The sequence below is a fragment of the Theropithecus gelada genome, chromosome 6 (genome assembly GCF_003255815.1).
Source record: "Theropithecus gelada isolate Dixy chromosome 6, Tgel_1.0, whole genome shotgun sequence".
Taxonomy (NCBI): Eukaryota; Metazoa; Chordata; class Mammalia; order Primates; family Cercopithecidae; genus Theropithecus; species Theropithecus gelada.
The window spans coordinates 119,680,733-119,700,284 of record NC_037673.1 but is presented as its reverse complement, the minus strand read 5'-3'; positions in this window follow the sequence as shown (position 1 = coordinate 119,700,284).

Sequence of the window (19,552 nt, the reverse complement as noted above, 5' to 3'; positions counted from 1 at the left end):
ACTTTTCAATAATAATGCTGGGATAATTGGATACCCATAGGATAAAAACCAAAAATTGGGTCTATACCTTATGCCACATATGACAATCCATTCTAGTGGTTAAATGTGCAAAGTAAATTTATAAAACTCTTAGAAGACAATACAGACTATCTTTACAACCTAGAATTAGAGAAGTTCTTAAGACACACAAAACCCACAAACCATATAGACAAAGATTAGTAAATTAAACTGCCTTAAAACTAAGAACCTCAGTTCATCAAACTTCACCATAAAGATAGTGAAAGGAAAAGCCACAAATCAAGAGATAGTATTCTCAATATACATAACTAACAAACAGAAATAGGCAACGGAAAGCAGACCCTTCAAGGAAGAGGAAATCCAGATAGCCAATACACACACAGAAAGTTGTGCAACCTCTTTAGTTAACTGGAGAAATACAAGCTAAAATCCTTAATGATTTGTTTTGCTACCACTAAGTAGGCAAAAAGTCTGGCAATATTAAATGTTGGTGAGAGAATGCACAATTTCTATATGTATATTGCTAGTGAGAGAGTAAATTTGCAGATCCCGTAAATAAAACAATTTGGCATTATCAGTGAAGATGCCCGTACCCATGGCCCAGCAATTCCACTTCCAGCAAGGCCTAGAGAAATTCTAGGGTGTACATTTGGATAATTCTTTATAAATATGTTAACAACAGAACTATTTGAATAGAAAAAAAAAATGGGAAGTAACCCAAATGTCCATCAGCAATAGAACACACGGATGCTGGAGTGAACATGAATGAACGATAGCCACATGTAGCAAAATGAATGACCCTTAAGAACATAATGTCACTTGGAAAAAAATAAACCACAAAGAATATGTCTAATACGATTCTATGTATATAAAGTTCTAAAACATGCAGAAATTTAAAGCCATACAATTTTTTCAGATAGAAGCATGATAAAATTACATATTAAGGTAGTAAAGGATGACTACTGGAAAATTCAGGATGGAAAAGGAGATGGGGATCAGGTAAATTCTTTGCTTATGCTATCTATTCATTGTATCATTATTATTTGTACCTCACATATATTTTAAATATTCTTTGGTATCAACTTAATAATCGATAATTTTTTAAAAAGAGAAATACTGACCTGCAGCAATCTTTACATTGATTACATCTAATTTGTGGTTTTTAAGAGAATACTTTTCTATAGATATCATTTCCTGACAATATTGGAATACAAGCAAAAAATAAATCCTCATTATCCCAATAAACATGACAGAAAATCTTCAAAGAGGAACTGCAGGCAGAGGGAGAGAGAGAGAATAAAATCACCACCCGCCTACACGAAGCCAAAAGTCTCCCTTGAAAAAAGAGTCTGCGAGACACACATCCCCCAGCCGACATCGCTGTCAATTCCAGTGATAAGGCTGTAAATTCCCTTCCCGGGCCTGGAGTTTAGTGTAAACACTCCAAGAGCCTGCAGGACCACAGAGAGAGAAAGAAATGGCTTGGCTCTGGCTGTTTTTCCTCTTGGGGGAATGCTCACTATCAACTGTTGAATCACAAAACCCAAACTCCCGGCATCTACCAAGGGCTGTGCGTCCCTGGCGCGGGTGAAGAGGAAGAGGGAGAGGGAGGAGGGGGAAGGGCTTAAGCGGGGAAGGGGAACGGGTGGGTGGAGGGCAGGAAGGGCCGACAGCGCTGGGGCCTGGGCAGTGGGTTCCTGCGCCTCAGGCCCTGGGATCCCGCTGCAGCGGCTAGGTTCCAGCTCCACAGAACTGCCCACACCCCGCGCCGAGACCTTTTCAGCTTGCAGACTACACATCATTTTAGGAGCTGGAACTGACCACGCACACCTTTCTGCTCCGCGTCTAACTGGCCTCGGGAAATGGAAACATGGATAATACTCCAGGACTGCCACTTGCGGAATGAAGAAAAAAAAAAAAAAAAAAAAAAGACGCACTGGGCACAAGGTTAATAGATCCTTATTTCCATGTTCATGTGGGAGATTAAAGCACATCTTGCAATTAATTTGGTTGCCCTGTGATCCATTACCGAGAATGCACACAGCAACAAGGCCAACTATGCGCAGCTTCGGGGAGAGCGTGCGGCTCCGCCCGCAGAGCCAGCCTGAAACGTCTTCTCAGATAGCAGTTGGCAACAACAGCTCAGCCTGTCGGCTGCAGCACTTAAAGCTGATGGATATATATTATTTTTGTTTGGGAAAAAAAATCCATTCTACCGTTAATGACTCCTGGAGTATTAGCACAACTATTTTATGTTAAAATAAAGGATGATTTAGAGAAGTTTCCCATGGCCCCTCAGTAACTTATGTCAGTATATTTTTAAAAATCAACTTTATTGAAGTATAATTTACATACAATAAAATGCAGTCGTTTTAAGTGTACGGGTGGATGAATTTGGTTTGTGCAACTAAGTACGATTAAGATGTAGAACATTTCCAACACCCAGCAGTTCCTGTGCTCCTTTTCTGTCCATCGTCCCCATCCCTTGCACTCCCTGCCCCAGACAATCACTGATCTGCTTTCTGTCACTATACATAACGTTTTGCTGTTTCTAGAATTTCAAATAAATGGAATCAGCTAATATATTTTAAATTCAGTGTCTCCCTCATTCTGAGAAACTTCTATTTTCTGAGGTGTTTTCTCTTGGTTCTCGTTGCTCAAAAGTGCAAGACTTCATTTTATTTCCCCTTACCTAATCTAAATTTAAACTTAAGAACCAGAAAATTTGAAGATTTCTAAACTGAAGGGAAAATACATGCAACTCACACAGAACTTTAAAAAAAAATGCTTTTCTTTTAACTGTTTCGTGTGAATTAACTGGACAAGTTTCCCAACCTCATGGCTGACTGCAAGTGTCAGCTTCTGGGGGAATATGACAAAATCCATTTACAATAGCCGCAAATAGAATTAAAAAGAAAACTCTGACAAGCCAGCCAATTATAAAATAGTAAAAAAAGAAAAAAGAAAAAAAGAAAAAGAAAAGGAAAGCTGCCTGTCAGAATTACCTATGGAAATTTCTTCTGTGTCCAGTCACTGACTGGGGCCACGGAGGAAGGTGGGAACTCTCTTCACATTTCTGAAAAGCCTCTGAGAGGCCAGGGAGTTTTGGGTGGTGTAATGATATTCCACTGATTGACACCTGTGCCCAGTTCCAGTAGAGCTGAAAGCTCTTCACGGTGAGCAACTCCAAGGTTCCCACTGTTCACAATCTTCCTATGCACAAGTCTTCTCAGGAACTCAAGAATAGGCACAATTTTTACTTATTCCCTACATCTTCTAGGCCATCACCTTTAGAGAGTTTTCAAGAGGCTGCAAGTCATAGGATTATAGAACTTCCATCTACCACAGCAGAAAATGAGAATACAGACTGTTTTCCTGCCTTCTATTTTTGTTACTCAACGTATCTATTTTAATGGCAATTAAACTCTGGTACCCTTCCTTATCTCTGTTGGCTAATGTATTTAATTCCACCACTCCCATAGGGAATAATCCCAGAGCTACAGCCTGTACTATATTAAAGACTCATGAATGCTTAATCAGAGCAAACAGAGGATTTGGTTTGTATAAACTGCAAAAGCTTGTGTCTTTTATGTCTAAAGAGCAGGACTGAAAGAAGAAAATGACAATAAATCATTTCAAGAAACAGCCTAACGTAAATGTTGTATGTTTATTTAAAACTTCATACAATCATTTGTCTAGAGCTACAGCCCAGTTTCAGAAAGTGACTTGCCATAATGAGATTCAGAGGCAAGCAGCATTCAAGAGCCAAAAAGACATATTACCTCCTCCCCAAACTGGCTTATGGGGAAAATAATAAGCTCTTAAATAGAAAGAACCACAGCATCCAAGAGAATAATGCAACACTAACACAAACCTTTGATAATTTCAAAATAATTCTTAGTTAAGGGATTGGGATACACAAAATTAACATAGTTTTAAAGAGAGTAGAAGGAGGTGACTTCTTTTTTGTCTGAGTTGAAGTGAAAAAAATCCAAGTTGATATCATCCTAAGTTTCCTTCCAATAAAAAGAAACAAGAAGAATAGCAGTATGAGTCAGAGGTGGGGTGGGGATCTGGTTGCTTGTTAGGTATTTATTAAGTAAGAGGCCGCATTGTGCAGGGATTTAGAGCTTGAGTCGCCTCTGGCTTCAGGGTGCCTTGGTTTGAATCTTGACTTTGCCACTTCTCAGCTGAATAGCTTGGGCATGACCATTCTTTTTCTCAGTCTCTTCATCTTTCAAATTGGATGATGATAAAAACACAAGCTTCAGAGAATTATTATAAGGATTAAACATATGTGGAGCACTTTAATAGTGCCTGGCACCTAGTGAGTAAGTGTTGGGTTTTTGGAGAGATCTTCCATGTGTTTTAAATATAGCATGAGGGAAACTTTGGCAGTGATTTCACTAGAAAGTGGAGATGGGTAGAGGTTGACAAAAAGTTACTTGTTCTGTGACCCAAAGAGTAGATTTTTTGGAAAGAGTAAGCAAAATTATTCTCAAATTATTTTTGAGGTAAAGGGCAAATACAATTCTGTTCCTACATTGCCTCAAAACCAAGATATGTAAAGCCAGAGACAATCCTTATTTCATAGGTTTACACTATCTTTTAAAGTATGCATTATTCTCTCTTTTATTGAGAAAGGCACGGAATCACCTGGCCATTAGTGCTTTCTCAATGCGCTATGGGCTTTCATAACTGGGCACACATGATCACATAAAGCCTGACTTCCCTAAGAGACAGTGCTGCCAACAAGTGCAACAAGACTGACAAGTCCAAAGTCTGGCCCATAGCAATATCCTAAAATCTGGATTAATCTGTTTGTAATATTCTGCTGGCAGTTGATGTGGTGGTAGATTTTCTACTTTTTTCTCATTGATTTGTTTTATTGGGAAGAAGGGAGGGGGAACCCTGATGAACTTTCCACTCTGTAATAACCAAATAGAGAAGGTGGTGGGTAGAGTGGAGTTAATTTTATTATGTAGATGCTGATGTATAGTAATGCTTTCTGTCCTTACAGCTTCAAAGACATACAAAAAAATTCTAAGGAATCAACCATAGAAATAGAACACAGTTTAATTGTAATTATGTGAACCGATCCTGGGGAAGAAAACGGATGTGAAGAATGTATAAAGCAACCTTAAAAAAAAAACTTAACATTTTGCAGTTTGTAAGGGTGTTAATACAAGTTTCAACATAACCATAAGGAAAAGTGCTATGTTTCATCAATTTTACTGCCACCAAACACAGCTCTTCTAAATCAGATAAAGTGACGCTATTGTAATGCTAGGCTGCTGGCACTTATAGCTATGGATTTTCTTTTAATTTTCCCAAGAAAAGTCATAGCATATATGTGTGTGATTGTGCGTTACTTATCCAGATAAATAAGGACTATCCTGGTTTTAAAAAATCAATTATGTAATTCAGCTGAGATTAGTGTGCCATGAATGATGAAACCGAATTTAACCCAGCACTTTCAAATCCCGTTTTTGAGACACACTGAAACAGCAAGATAATGTACCTGAGGTCTTGCTTTTACCTTTCCCATTTAGTCTGCTTGAACATGAAAGTGAGAGTTTCTTATAAAATCCAATCAATATTTATATTTGTATGAAAAGCATTGAAGAAGCAAAGTTGTCAAGCCCCTACCTTTCTGACATTTATAATCCAGATGGGGAGAAAGATATAAACATATGGAACATTTTATGACAAAAGACAATATAGCTTTTCAAAAAAACTTTCAAAGAGATTTCACTGTCTGTATATGATTAATTCTTCATAAAATTCCCTGTAGAAATTACATTGCTAGAGAATTTCAGAGGAAAAATTTACTTCCACTGGAGATAACTGGTGGGAGAGAGAAGGTAGAAGGCTTGAGGGAGGAATGGGGATGCCAGAAAAGAGAGAGGTAAGAGCCTGGGGCATGCTCAGGAGCCTGCATTCATCCACCTAAGAAATACTGAGCTTTTACTACATGCCAGGCACTGTACTCCTGTATGAGTTGCAGGGGATAACAACAGGTTTAGTCCTTGCCTTCCTAGAACTTACAAAAATTGTTTTACATATTTTATTTTTGTTATCGGACCCATTTGAATTCCTACTCTACATGTGCCAAATAGAAGGATACCTGCTGCTATTTACAATAGCAGAGAGTTGAATGTAACCCAAATGCCCATCAAAGATAGACTGGATAAAGAAAATGTGGCACATATATACCATGGAATACTGTGCAGCCACAAAAAAGAATGAGTTCATGTCCTTTGCAGGGACATGGATGAAGCTGGAAACCATCATTCTCAGCAAACTAACACAAGAACAGAAAACCAAACACTGCATGTTCTCACTCGTAAGTGGGAGTTGAACAATGACAACACATGAACACAGGGAGGGGAACATCACACACCAGGGCCTGTTGAGGGGGTGGGGGGCAAGGGGAGGGATAGTATTAGGAGAAATACCTAATGCAGATGATGGGTTGATGGGTGCAGCAAACCACCATGGGACATGTATACCTATGTAACAAACCTGCATATTCTGCACATGTATCCCAGAACTTAAGGTATAATAATAATAAGAAGAAAGAAGGACACCCACTGGTTCACTTTCCTTCTCCTTCCATTATAATTCCTGTCCTCACTCAGGAATGCAGGTCCTTATGGACTCCCTAATCATCTCCCTATTTTAAAAAAGACGTTTTTATGAACACTTGGATAGATTCACATAGAAGGCTGAAGAGACTGAAGGGCTGTCTCTCTCAGGAGATGTATTTTTAAAGGATATAGTTAATGGTGTAACTCCAGGTGCCAGCAAGATGGCCCAGGAGGCCATTTTAGTGTGGGGAGAAGGGGGACAGTACAGAGAGCCCTGACACCCCAATCCCCATACAAAATCACATCTCCAGGCTAAAATACCTAGAATACTGATTTATCAAAGAGCTAACGTTTACTGAAAATAGCTTGAGTTTTTTCAACATGCCAACTAAGTTGTCCATCTCAAAGTATTTCTCAAAAGTCACTTAAGTGAAAAAAAAAAAGATTTTAACAATAAAATAAGAACCAGATTCTTTGGAGCAGATTTACTCTAGGTATACACCTTGTGGACCTTTTCATTGTTTTCTTATTTGTGTTTCTTTGAACATTTTGAAGTACTATCCTTTTATTTGGGGAAACTTTTCACATGAAAAATATCGGAAAATAACTTTAAATATTTTCCAAAAATAAGGGCAGTACTGGAGTTATCTTTGCTAGAGACTCGGGGGAGGAGGGCCATGAAGGAAAAATCGCAACATGCAGCATAGCGTGGTGAGCAACGCAGGGCCTGTGGTTCAATTGCCCTAGATCGTATTTAGGTCTTGCCACTGAATAACTTGAATCACTTTGGGCAAGTTCTTTAACTTCTCTTGACCTCAGCTTTCTCATTTGAAAAATGTGGATAATTCATCTTATTAGATTGGTATAAGAATTTGATGAACAAATTTATATCAAATTCTGAGCATAAATGAAGGGTTTTATAATTATTAGCTAGGATTCATTCATCTACTATGTGCCAGCTATTGTTTTAGGCATTGGGGATATTGCTGTGAGCAAAAGTTTTTTCTCTTATGAAGATTGTGTTCTACATGGAGTTCACAGACAATAAATGCATAAATATATAATATATAATATGTAAAATGTCAGGGGTGATAAATGCTATGAAGAAAACTAAAGCAGAAGAAGGGTAGAGAGAATGCCTGTTGGGAAGAGGAATTACAGCAGATAGGAAGTTAGAGTAGGGTCTTTCTGACATTTAGGCAGGGACCTGACTGAGGGGATGGAGAAAGCCATATGCACATCTGGAAGAAAACAAAGAGAGGCTGAAGTCACTGTTACAGGATTTTGCTTTCTGTTTGCCAGATCCGCTTTTGAGCTGTTCTGTGGTTTTTGGCATGTCTGTGGACACTTTTACATGTTTCCTTGGAATTGCTGGGAGTGCTGAAGAGACAGAATCTGGGATGAGCCTTCAGGAATGAGCCCCAAAATAACACCACAGTGCTACAGCCTGTGCTAGGAGGAGGAAGCAACCATGGGAACTAGGAGGCTTCCGCCACAGTTGCTGGCTCCAGAACCATCCGTGTCTATAGAAATCTGCACCAGCAAAATGACTGTGCTGCTTCACATGCCTTGCTAACGTTGGGATACACCTCTCCATGACAGTAATCTTCCCCAGACCCCGAACCAGGAAACCCCTTGGCCATTTGGAATCTCAGTTAGCCTGAGTAAAAACAGGTGCTAGTAAAAGCTTCCAAGAAAATTCGTTACCTAGCTGAATCCCAAATATGTTAAAACTAGTGTCAGCATCCAGCTTTGGGCCAAATATAAGCAATTTTTAAGCAAGAGGGTAAAGTTTATCTTAGCCAGAGCATTATTCAATCCAGCTACCATTTATTGTGCTTTTCTTATGCACCACTATGACTGTTGTAGAAGCTGGGGCTTAGGGGGACTTCACTAGAAGAGACCTTCCAAACACGCAGCATGGTTAGTGGAAAGTGCTTGATGCTTCGGGCAGGGATATCGGAGTATCAGGAAAAGGTACAATTATTTTATATATGTTGCTCCCACCCATTAGTGTCTATGACCTAGTTGACACCCTGCAATCTGTCCAGATTAATAGTTGCTCCTTCTGGGAAGAAATGAACTGGGAGATGGGAAGAGAAGAAAGGCGTGCAAGGTGTTACATAGTGGGAGAAGGCTAACTCTCTGTCCCGCTGCAACCACAGTGTGGCAAGCCCTGGTTATGAGACATGTATTGTATATGCCACAGCCCTCATTGAGTTATCCAAGTCCCTCAAAAGCCAAACTTGTGCAAGATGAGAGATGAGTCATTGTCACATTGTGTGCCAGGGCCTACAAGTGCGCCAGAGCTTCCCACCTGCTGTTTTATCTTTACCCACAATGGCGTTCCCTGACTCCCCACCTGACAGGTGAGTTTCAAGGCTGCTCAGAATGTTTCCTCTTTCTGGGGCCCTACCCTGACCGCCCCAAGTCAGGGGGGCCCCCCTGAACCACCTGCTTTCCCAGTTGGGCTTCTGAGGATTTAGGTCACATTTCTCTTAGGTTCTGATCATTTCTGTAATTACTAGTAATTGCTCCTATAATTTCTAGTCCACAGGCCTGCTTTCCCAGTTGGATTCTGAGGTCCCAGAAGGGAGGGCCTGTTCTAGAGTGAGGAGTCTCTGGTGTTACGTGACCCACTTTGTAATTTTCAGTCTTCACTTCATTCTCTGGGGTAGGCCTTATAGCTACCAGCTTGTAGTGCTAAGATTCACCCCCAAGTCCACTCGGCTCCACCAGGAGCCTTAAATCATGACACTATGCTTATAGTGTCATAACACTTTGGAATATTCTGTATTAATTCTTTAATCCAAAGGAATGAATGAGGAATTTGACCAGCTAGTAGGGCAAAAAATTGCAGGAAGGTTTCCAAGTCCCACCATCAAGATGTTTGCATAGTTGGGCAGGGGATGGGATGGGCTGAGGTATTAGAATAACAGGCCACGCAAGGAGGAGCTCAGGACCTGCAGGATGAGCTGGGGCCATGGTACTTAAACACAGAGCGATTCTGGAAGCATCCCCTTCAGTGACTACATGTCTTTGTCACCCTGATGGAAGAGGTTTGGGCCCAGATAAATTAAATCTGTGCTATTTTGAAATCCACCTGTCACATGTTCCCCTTTGCTTGACATGATTTGTGCTTACTGATAGCTCCTTTTTATAGAGATTACCTCTGCTGTTAAGCTTTCCCATAGGAGGGAAGTTTGAGGCTTAATAAAAGCACACAGTGACATTTTCAGATTTGTAAACATAGCTTTTCTTGACCACTTTATCAAGCTTCATAATTAGGGCTTTGAGTTTTCTCGAATGTTTTTTACACTTTAGTTGAAATGTCTTTCCACACACAGTGTAATGGAAAAAAAAATCCACACAATAAGAGGTCCTGCTGGCAGGTGTTTTAACAGCTGTAAAATTATAAAGCCAAGAGTTCATTCTCATATCTTTAAAAATGACCAGGTCCTTGTGGGCCCCTATTAATGTTTTCTCAATTCTATTAATAGACTTCCTTTGCTAGTGCCTTGCAATGTATAGCACATGGCATGTTTTATGGAAACACTACCAGACTCTGTCTTGGAAGTTTCTTTTTCTTTCTTCCAGACTTGACATTACATGTTTGATCAGAAGTAATAATAATTTATACTTTTTTTTTTTTTTGGTACAAGTTACTTGTTTTAGTTTCTCAAAGTGGGGAATGTCACTCCAGAGAAAGGTCTATTTGAGAGTTAAAATCCTTTGAAACACACAACACATTTGATTCTTGAAAATGGTTCCAAAGTCTGTTTGGTTTCCCTCTTCAAAGTGGTCAAATGCAAGCTGAAAAGTGTTTCGAATGAAAATCCCTCTGCTATCTGTCATCTCCCTTGCTCAATAAACACAGGCAAGAACTGAAAACTACTGGCTCAGCACTGTAGTGTTGCTGACAACCATTCAGTCCATGCCAATTTCCAAGGCGTTAGTTAATTCAATTAGTTAATTTTCAAACAAAGTAATTACGTAGCTAAAATACACATACATAGCTAAAATTTTCAATGGTGAGAGAGGGTCCACAAGGAAATGCAAATTATTCTCTACACCAGCCGTTTGTTCTCCAATTTTCCCTGTTTCTTAAGCATTCTTAAAATATTCTATGCATATAATAAACATTTTATTATATACAGATAGCCTACTCTATATGCAGTCTCTACACACTATATCTTGACGATGGTATATTAGCACACGTAGCTCTACAGAAATATTTTTAAAGGATTTTAGAATTCTATGACACTAAACGAGTCCCCTTCTGATGGGCATAGAGATCATTTCCAGTCTTCTGCTATTATAACCAGTGATTCAATAAAGCCCCGATTTACAGCGAGGGCAGACCTCTGGTAGCATGGGGGTGGAACGGCTAATATAGCAGAGAAGCTGCTGCTTTTAACAGCTCATGGCAAAAGAAAGCCCTCAAAAGGTCAAGTATGGTTTCCTGGGCACACTTTTTGGAGGCTGCGTAGCTGCCACACTAACATGGTTTTAAAACAGTGCAATAAAATAATTTGACCCCTTTTGACCTCAAAAGTGTATGGCAGTGATTCCTAAAGTCAGGACATTCCATTTTGGAACAGATTTTTAGTGAAAATGGTGACCTTTGCATATTCTTTATTTCTGTCACCTTGTTTTCTTTAGTCTATTTGGGTATTTGACACACAAAATCAGATTGTCTCTACTAATTACTCAGGACATTTTTCCTGTGTTGTTTATTTCATTTTAAAGGGAAAATAAATTGTTAGCTCTTTCAGTTTTTTAAAGTTCAAACCTCAGTGAAATCTTCTTGCCCAAAATATTGAATCTGAATCTAAACAAGCCCTCTAAATCTAATAACCAAATTACAGAAAATATGAGAGGGAGAGAGAGAGAGAAAACCAAATTAACCTATACCATGAAGAAACAATCAACCACCTGAGGTGCTCTACGGGACAAACAATTCAATTTTTCTGTAAATACAAACCACAAAAAAGGGGCAGGGACTGAGCTCTGTTCTAGAATAAGAGAGGCTCACAAGAAGTAATAACCAAAACCAAACTGGGTTTGGATTCAAACTATCTATAAATGAATGACACCACCTGTGACACAATTGGGGAAATTTGAATATGGCCTGGATGATATCAGGAAATTATTTTTAGTTTTGTTAGGCAAGAAAGTGACTTGGTGAATATGTTTTTAAAAAGTCTTTAAACAGAGATGCATACTTAAATATTTGTCAGTGAAATGATGTGACATCTGGGATTTTAGAATATTCCAGAAGAAAACTGGAGGTAATAAATGAAACATAATTAGCAAATTATTGATAGTTGTCGAAGTTAAGTGATGGTACATGGGATTCATTATATAATTCTTTTGATTTGGGGGTACCGTGTTGGTTTTCTAGAACTTCCGTAACAAAGTCCCATAGACTGGGTTTCCTCTGATGTCTGTGTCCTATTCTCGCCCTTTTAAACCTAGCTAATTCTAGTCATATTGGATTAGGGCCTACCCCAGTGGCCTCATTTAACCCTAATTACCTCCTTAAACCAAATCTCCAAATACAGTCACATTCTGAGGTTCTAGGGTTTAGGACTTCAACATGTGAATTTTAGGAAGTTACGATTGAGCCCATAACAGGTACCAATGAACTTTTCGTAACAAACAAATTTTATAAGTAAAAGAAATGTTAGCTTGTGTAGGAGACAGTTTATCATGGGCAGCTTGTTTGCTAATACACACAACACGCTCTGTCAGGTGATCAGAAAACTCTTGGTCTCTACTTCCCTGTTCTCCTCCCAGACAGAATAAAAAAGCCACTGATCACAACCGAAATATGCTGATTTATTTGGTTGCTATTTGATGAGCACACAGACCTCAAACCCTAAGAATTCACTGTAAGAGGATTGTGTATTCCATGATGTGAAAAGATCACTCCAACCTTGGAAAGCACTTACATCCAAGAGGAGGGCAGCTAAGCTGTCCCCACTGAGACTGGGTATGTAGGGGATAGGGCCCACTGGTTAAAGCAGATTGGTTATACCTGTTTAGCACCTATTTTTCTTAAGTAAACTTTAATAGGCTCCTTTAACCACACCAGCCACTCTCGTTTTTCCTCCCACTGTTTTTTCCCTCCCCATCTTACAAAGTAAACCAAGGACTCTTTGGATAAATTTTGTGCTCAGAATGGTGTCAGATCTCTAGGTGTCAGTCTTCAGAAACACAGAAAGGCAGTTTTCTTGGTATTCTCACAATTTGCTGTGAATTTTCTTTTCGAGAAATTATTTTGACAAAGTTTCAAGAATCATAATCCAGTAGTCCCAAAATACAAAATTAAGTTTCTAAAATTAAAGTCAATCGAGAAAATTTGTTTGCCTTATTTTGTTTCAATTATTTAAAAATGGTAAAAGTCATGAAAACAGGTTGCCAAATATTTAGGTAATAGAGAAAAAACCTTCCCAATAATTCAACCACCAGATCATAAGCTATTATAATTTGGGAGTGTTCTATTCCTTTTAATTGTCATATGAATTTTTACTATTAATATATTGCAAATTCAGTTTTGTCTCCTGTTTATCACTTAGCATTCTGAGTATTTCCCATGATCCTCTAAAAATTTTTTTTAACTGTCACTTTGAGTTTTTGTATCCTAAAAGTGCTACCTACTTGCCTGAATCTATCAGGGTATAAAGTTGTAGAAAGGAAAAGGTTATCTCCATCTGATGGAGATACATTCTTACCCAAAATATGGGGAAAATACATTCTTACCCAAAATATGGGGAAAAATTATATGTACACAGTTATTCATCACAGTAGTACTTATATTACCTGAAAATTGGAAGCAACAGACACATGTTTAATGTTAAAATAGTTTAACTATAACGTATCTAATTGCTAGAAAATTCTATGACCATTAAAGGAGAATCCTATTAAGAAAAGTCCATGAAATATTTATTTAAATAAATGTTTTAAATTCTGGGAAAGAGGGAAAGGATAAACAAGGTCACAATACAGACAAATCTGTACAAAATTTTTGTGACACACAAAGAATTAACTTTCTTAATTTACAGCAAACTCTTACAAATCAACAATAACAGTAAAACACCAGTAACTCAATAAAGAAAGAAACAATGAGGATAAGCAATTTACAGAAAATGAAATATAAATAGTCAACTATATGAAACAATGTCAAATGCACTCAACTCAAAATTCAAGAAATCCCTATTGCAATTGCAATGAGATATTCTCTCTCACCCACCTGGTGGCAAAGATCCAACGATAGAGGAAGTGGTTTGAAGAAAGAGGAACTGTTGGTAGAAGTCTAAATGGGTGTGACCCTTTATGGAGCACAGTTTGACAATATCTATCAATTTTTAAATGCTCATTTCCTTTTTCTCTTAGAGGTTCCACTGCTACTAATTCCAGAGAAATCTCTTTATGGTGCATAATGATGTGTGTGTGTGTGTGCATTATTACCACAGCATTTTTATGTAAATAGCAATCATTGAGGTATGGTTGGACAAATTATGCCATGTCTATATAGTGGAATACTCTGCAGCTGTTAATGGAAATGAGATAGCTTTGTGTTTACTGGCATAAATTCTGTGGTGAAGTATATATATACACACACATATATATACACATATACACACACATATACACATATACACACACATATATACACACACACATATACATATATATACACACACACATACACACATACACACACACACACACACACACACACACACATATATATATATTTATATGTCCATCTGTCCCTGCAAATGCTCAGCACTATGTGAAAAGATGCATACTGGGCTGCACGCATTGGCTGTCTGAGAAATGAAACGTGGTGAAGGAAAGTCAGATGGAGATAACCTTTTCCTTTCTACAACTTTATACCCTGATAGATTCAGGCAAGTAGGTAGCACTTTTAGGATACAAAAACTCAAAGTGACAGTTAAAAAAAATTTTTAGAGGATCATGGGAAATACTCAGAATGCTAAGTGATAAACAGGAGACAAAACTGAATTTGCAATATATTAATAGTAAAAATTCATATGACAATTAAAAGGAATAGAACACTCCCAAATTATAATAGCTTATGATCTGGTGGTTGAATTATTGGGAAGGTTTTTTCTCTATTACCTAAATATTTGGCAACCTGTTTTCATGACTTTTACCATTTTTAAATAATTGAAACAAAATAAGGCAAACAAATTTTCTCGATTGACTTTAATTTTAGAAACTCACATATGCACCTAGCAATGGGTCAGTGAAGAGCAGATCAGAGTGAAACGAAGCCCACAGGTAACCAAGAAACCAAACCCTGCATCCAGAACCATCCTGAAATCAAGAGAAGTTTCTCAGAGGCTTCTCGTATCCAGGCCATCCAGACTCACTGAGTGGTCTCAGTTGAACACCCAGAGAAACCAGCGTTTTATCTTGAGAATTCGAAAATCATCTAACTTCTCCTTGTCTCAAATCCATGGTGTCCTCAGCGATTTCTCAGGTTGGCCCCACAAACCATAGCCCCATTTATTTCCCTTAGTCCTATTCTTGTAATTCGCTCTTGCCCTTAAGTCAGTTCCTACCTTTCTCCATATCCCACAAATCTTTCCATGTGCCATCTAGAACTGTCCCATTTTGACCTCCAACTCTCTTTGTCTTCAAAATCTTCTCTCGCTTCTCTGCCAGACTTACTCATCAGGGTTCTCACAAGGAGGCTGCTTATTTTCTCAGGTCTCACTCATCAGAACCCAGAGACAGACCTACTTCTTTCTCTCCTGAAACTGCCACTTCCAAACCACTATAACTCCCATATATATTTGTCTTGCAACCCAGTCTTCTCTTCTGAGCTCCAGATCGACGTATCCTACAGTCCCCTTGACAGATCTGCTACTGGGAGATCTCATAGGCACCTAAACTGAAGAAATGCCTATTGCATTTAAAAATATGCACAAAGTATCTTAAATGTGATTCTTCATCTTCTTTCTGCAATCCCACTTCTCCTTCTCTAGTGTTTTCCATCTTGGTAAATGAATCTGTTTGTGCCAGAAGACTGGGCTTCCTTGACACTTCCTTCTTTCTCACTTCTTTATCTAACCATCATCAAATCTATGGACTCCTAGATATTTCATAAGTCCAACCACTTGGCACATCTTTACTCCGTTATCCTGGTCTAAGCCGCGTCATGTCTCAAGGAGACTATTGTAGTTGCCTCTACCTGGTCTTCCCATGTTTTCTCAGTCCTCTTTCTCATCTGGTCTCCACACGGTGGTTCTACATGTGTAACATGGAAATACGATCACATCCTCCTTGAGCCCCTTCAAATGTATGCCTTTGCTCACAGAATGAGACCCAAGCTCCTTAGCTGGCTCCGTAAGGCATTCCATAATCTGCCTCTACTCTAGCCTCCTCATACCCCAAATATTTAATGAAGAAACCCAGACTAATATGGGACCTGGCCTAGGAGAATAAATAGGTAAACAACATAACTATGATCATGACAAGTGCTATGAACAGGCTCTGAGCTAGAGACCGTCAGGGTGAGAAGAGCTGACCTCTTTGAGATGGGGTGATTAGAAAAGACCTTGGGAAGAAGCAACAGTTAAGTTCATCCCAGAAGTATGAGGAAGTATCAAGCATTGTGAGGACAGAGGGGAGTGTTTCAGCACCTGCAAATTCAGAAAGCTAAACTAGGTGACAGGAGAGAGAAAAAGATAGTCCATTGTGAATGGAGAAAAGTGAGGTGGGAATTTAGGCAGGGTCTCCTAGCCATGAGCAGGGAAGAGTCGGGATTTTATTCTAAGGACAATGGAAAACCACATCTCCTTCACTGATCATACTCCATCCCACTGGGGCTCTTTCACTTCTTTAAATGGTTCAATATCTTTCCTGGCCCATGGCCATCCAAACATAGTGTTGTCTCTGGAACCCCATTTTTTCTTCTGTCATCCATCTGGTGCCAACACATCCTTTGGGTCTCAGCTGAAATGTTACTTTGTCCCAAAGCCCATCCCTGGCCTCCCAGCTGAGGTCAGGCCCTATCACGTACTCTTATATCTCCCTCTGTTTTTCCTTCGTGGCTCTTCCCACTATAGAAATGACTTGATATAACATGTCTGTTTGCCAACCACTCTATCCCTAGGACAGGCACAGCCCAGATTCTTTAAAAGGATACTTAAATAAATGAACAAATGCCTAAGTTAATGAAAATTGGGGAAGCTTAGAGTATGTTTGACCGAGGCTGACAATGACCATAGAAACTTTTAAAATTGGAAGTGATCTGGAATCCCTTTAAGCCAAGCCACTCATTTATTGATAAAGGATGGATCCAGAAAGAAATCATCTGTCCAAGGTCACTGAGCTGCTCACTGGGCAGATCCTGCTTCTGGATCCAAAGACAGACCCTCCCATTTTTCTCATAGAACTCTGTGGCACTTGAAAAAGGTCCTGGGGGAAGTAAATTCTTTGAGACAAACTGTTTCTGGCTGCTAATAACTGACTAGGAAAGAAAAAATAATGCAGGCAGCATTAGTATTTTCCTGATGGATTTAGTTACAGAGATTAAAGTGTCAGCTTGGTAAAGTTCCAGCATGTCTCGGGTTTGACACTAGTTTTAGAGTGAAGGTAAAGACGTCCAGAGCAGGCTCTTTGACATGTTGGGGAGCAGCATCCCAGGGGTCTCTCCCTCAGAACCTCGGCTCAGTTTGTACGGTGGGTCTGGTTGGCTCTGGGAGGCCCACAGCTAGAAAGAATAACAGGGGTGTGCCGTCCAGGCCCGAGACCTGTTGGCACTAAAGTGTGGGAAAAGTTCTCACAAGGCCTGCCCACGGTCAGCCCTGTCCAGACCAAGGTTATTAATCTTTCATGTCCCCAAACACTCAAGTCACAGCGTTTTGAAAGGGAAAAATAAAGTGGGATGTCACAGGGGCAGTGTGGTAGAGTAGAAAGAACAGCAGAAGGTGACTTGGGAGCTTGGACTTCAGTTCCTCAAAAGAAATCAAGAGTATTGTACCAGGTGATGCACAAGCTGCCTACTGGCTTTATGATTGGGCTTGAAGCTTTTAAATCCTGTCCAAATCCAACATATCTAAACACATTTTCAGGAAGTAGGAATAGGGCTTAGGATCTTGGAGTCAGACTGCCTAGAGTCCAGCGTTGGCTTTACCATATATTAGCTGTATGCTATTGACCTCTTAGTGCCTCAATCTCCTCTTCTGTAAAATGGGCTTCATCAGGTTGAAGATTACAAGAGAACTCTATTAAAGTGGTTAGCATATAGTAAGTGTTCAATGAATGTTATCTATGACTAGTATTGTCTTCTGAAACAGGAAAAGCATGCCCAGAAAAGACGAGGGACTACAGCGAGCCCAAGGTTTACAGTCACTTACAGGGAAGAAAGATAATTCCTCAGCTGTTATCAGTATCCAAATGGTATCAAAAGAAATGGTATTCAGGATATAACAAATAGATAAGCACAGTCCAAAACTGTTCATACATCCTGATCTCATTTTTGAAAAATTCAATATGAACCCAATACTACGTATATAGGTAAGGAGGCACAAAAAAGAATGTTAGCAGCAATTACCTCTGGGAGGAGATGATGGGGCAATCTGTGGCCTATATTTTCTTTTTATTTCTTATTTGCTTATTTGTGCTTTCTAAATTTGTTCAGCAAACATTGTGTGAAAACAAGGATTTTTTTTTAAGGCTAACATCAGAGGAATTGGAGAAAATAAATCAAATTTTTGTCAATAGCTTTATTATACTTATAGATTACTCATCATCTGGGACCCTGAATCACTCTCATTTTGTAACTTTTCATTTGGAAGTTATTCTTACAACTGCTTCTGGGCTTTTAGTTGCAAAACAAAACAATGCAAAAATTGAAGGAGTCAAGTGTCAGTGAGAACTGAAACATGTGGAGAAGGAACATAACAATAATTATTCATTAAATGGCCGGGCGCGGTGGCTCATGCCTGTAATCCCAGCACTTTGGGAGGCCAAAATGGGCAGATCACAAGGTCAGGAGATTGAGACCATCCTGGCTAACACAGTGAAACCCCAACTTTACTAAAAAAACAAAAAGAAAAAAACAATTACCCGGGCATGGTGGCAGGTGCCTATAGTCCCAGCTATTCGGGAGGCTGAGGCAGGAGAATCACTTGAACCTGGGAGGTGGAGGTTGCAGTGAGTTGAGATCATGCCACTGCACTCTAGCCTGGTGACAGAGCGAGACTCTGTCTCAAAAAATAATTATTATTATTTGTTAAATGAATGCAAGAATTAACAAGATTCACTCAAAATCTCCATGGCATGGAAACTGATTGCACATGGGGTAAGATCCATGCTCCTTAATATGAATCACAGTGTGACTCCAGTCTTGCAGACACACACACATCCTGAGTTTCTTCAGGTCTGTAGGTACACACAGAGTTACATTCAAGGTAATAATTCAAATTCCACTGGCATTTGCCCCTACCTGCTTCACACAAAGCTCCTGAAAGCAATGAAGTCAATGGATAATGAGAAAGTAGAGACGAAATAAAAAAAGAATTATAGTCTGCTATCTTTAAAATGATTTTTCTCAGTTATTTTCTAACATATCAAATTTTAAAAATATATTTCAGAATGTACTCTTTGGAAGGACAATTACATATTTGTTTCTTTGAAATCTGAGGGTTGCATGAATTTGGACGTGCGTGTATTTCCTTTCCTATGTAGTCTGTGTACTTCAGGCAGTCTCTTCCTGGAAAAGGATGGATGGTCTTAAATGTATTCTATCTCCCACAGCCCTAAGATGGTGCTGGCCAAATGATATACCAGAGTAACTTTTTTTTTTTTTTGAGACAGGGTGTTCCTCTGTCACTCAGGCTGGAGTACAGTGGTGTGATCATGGCTCACTGCAGCTTCAGCCTCCTGGGTTCAATCAATCC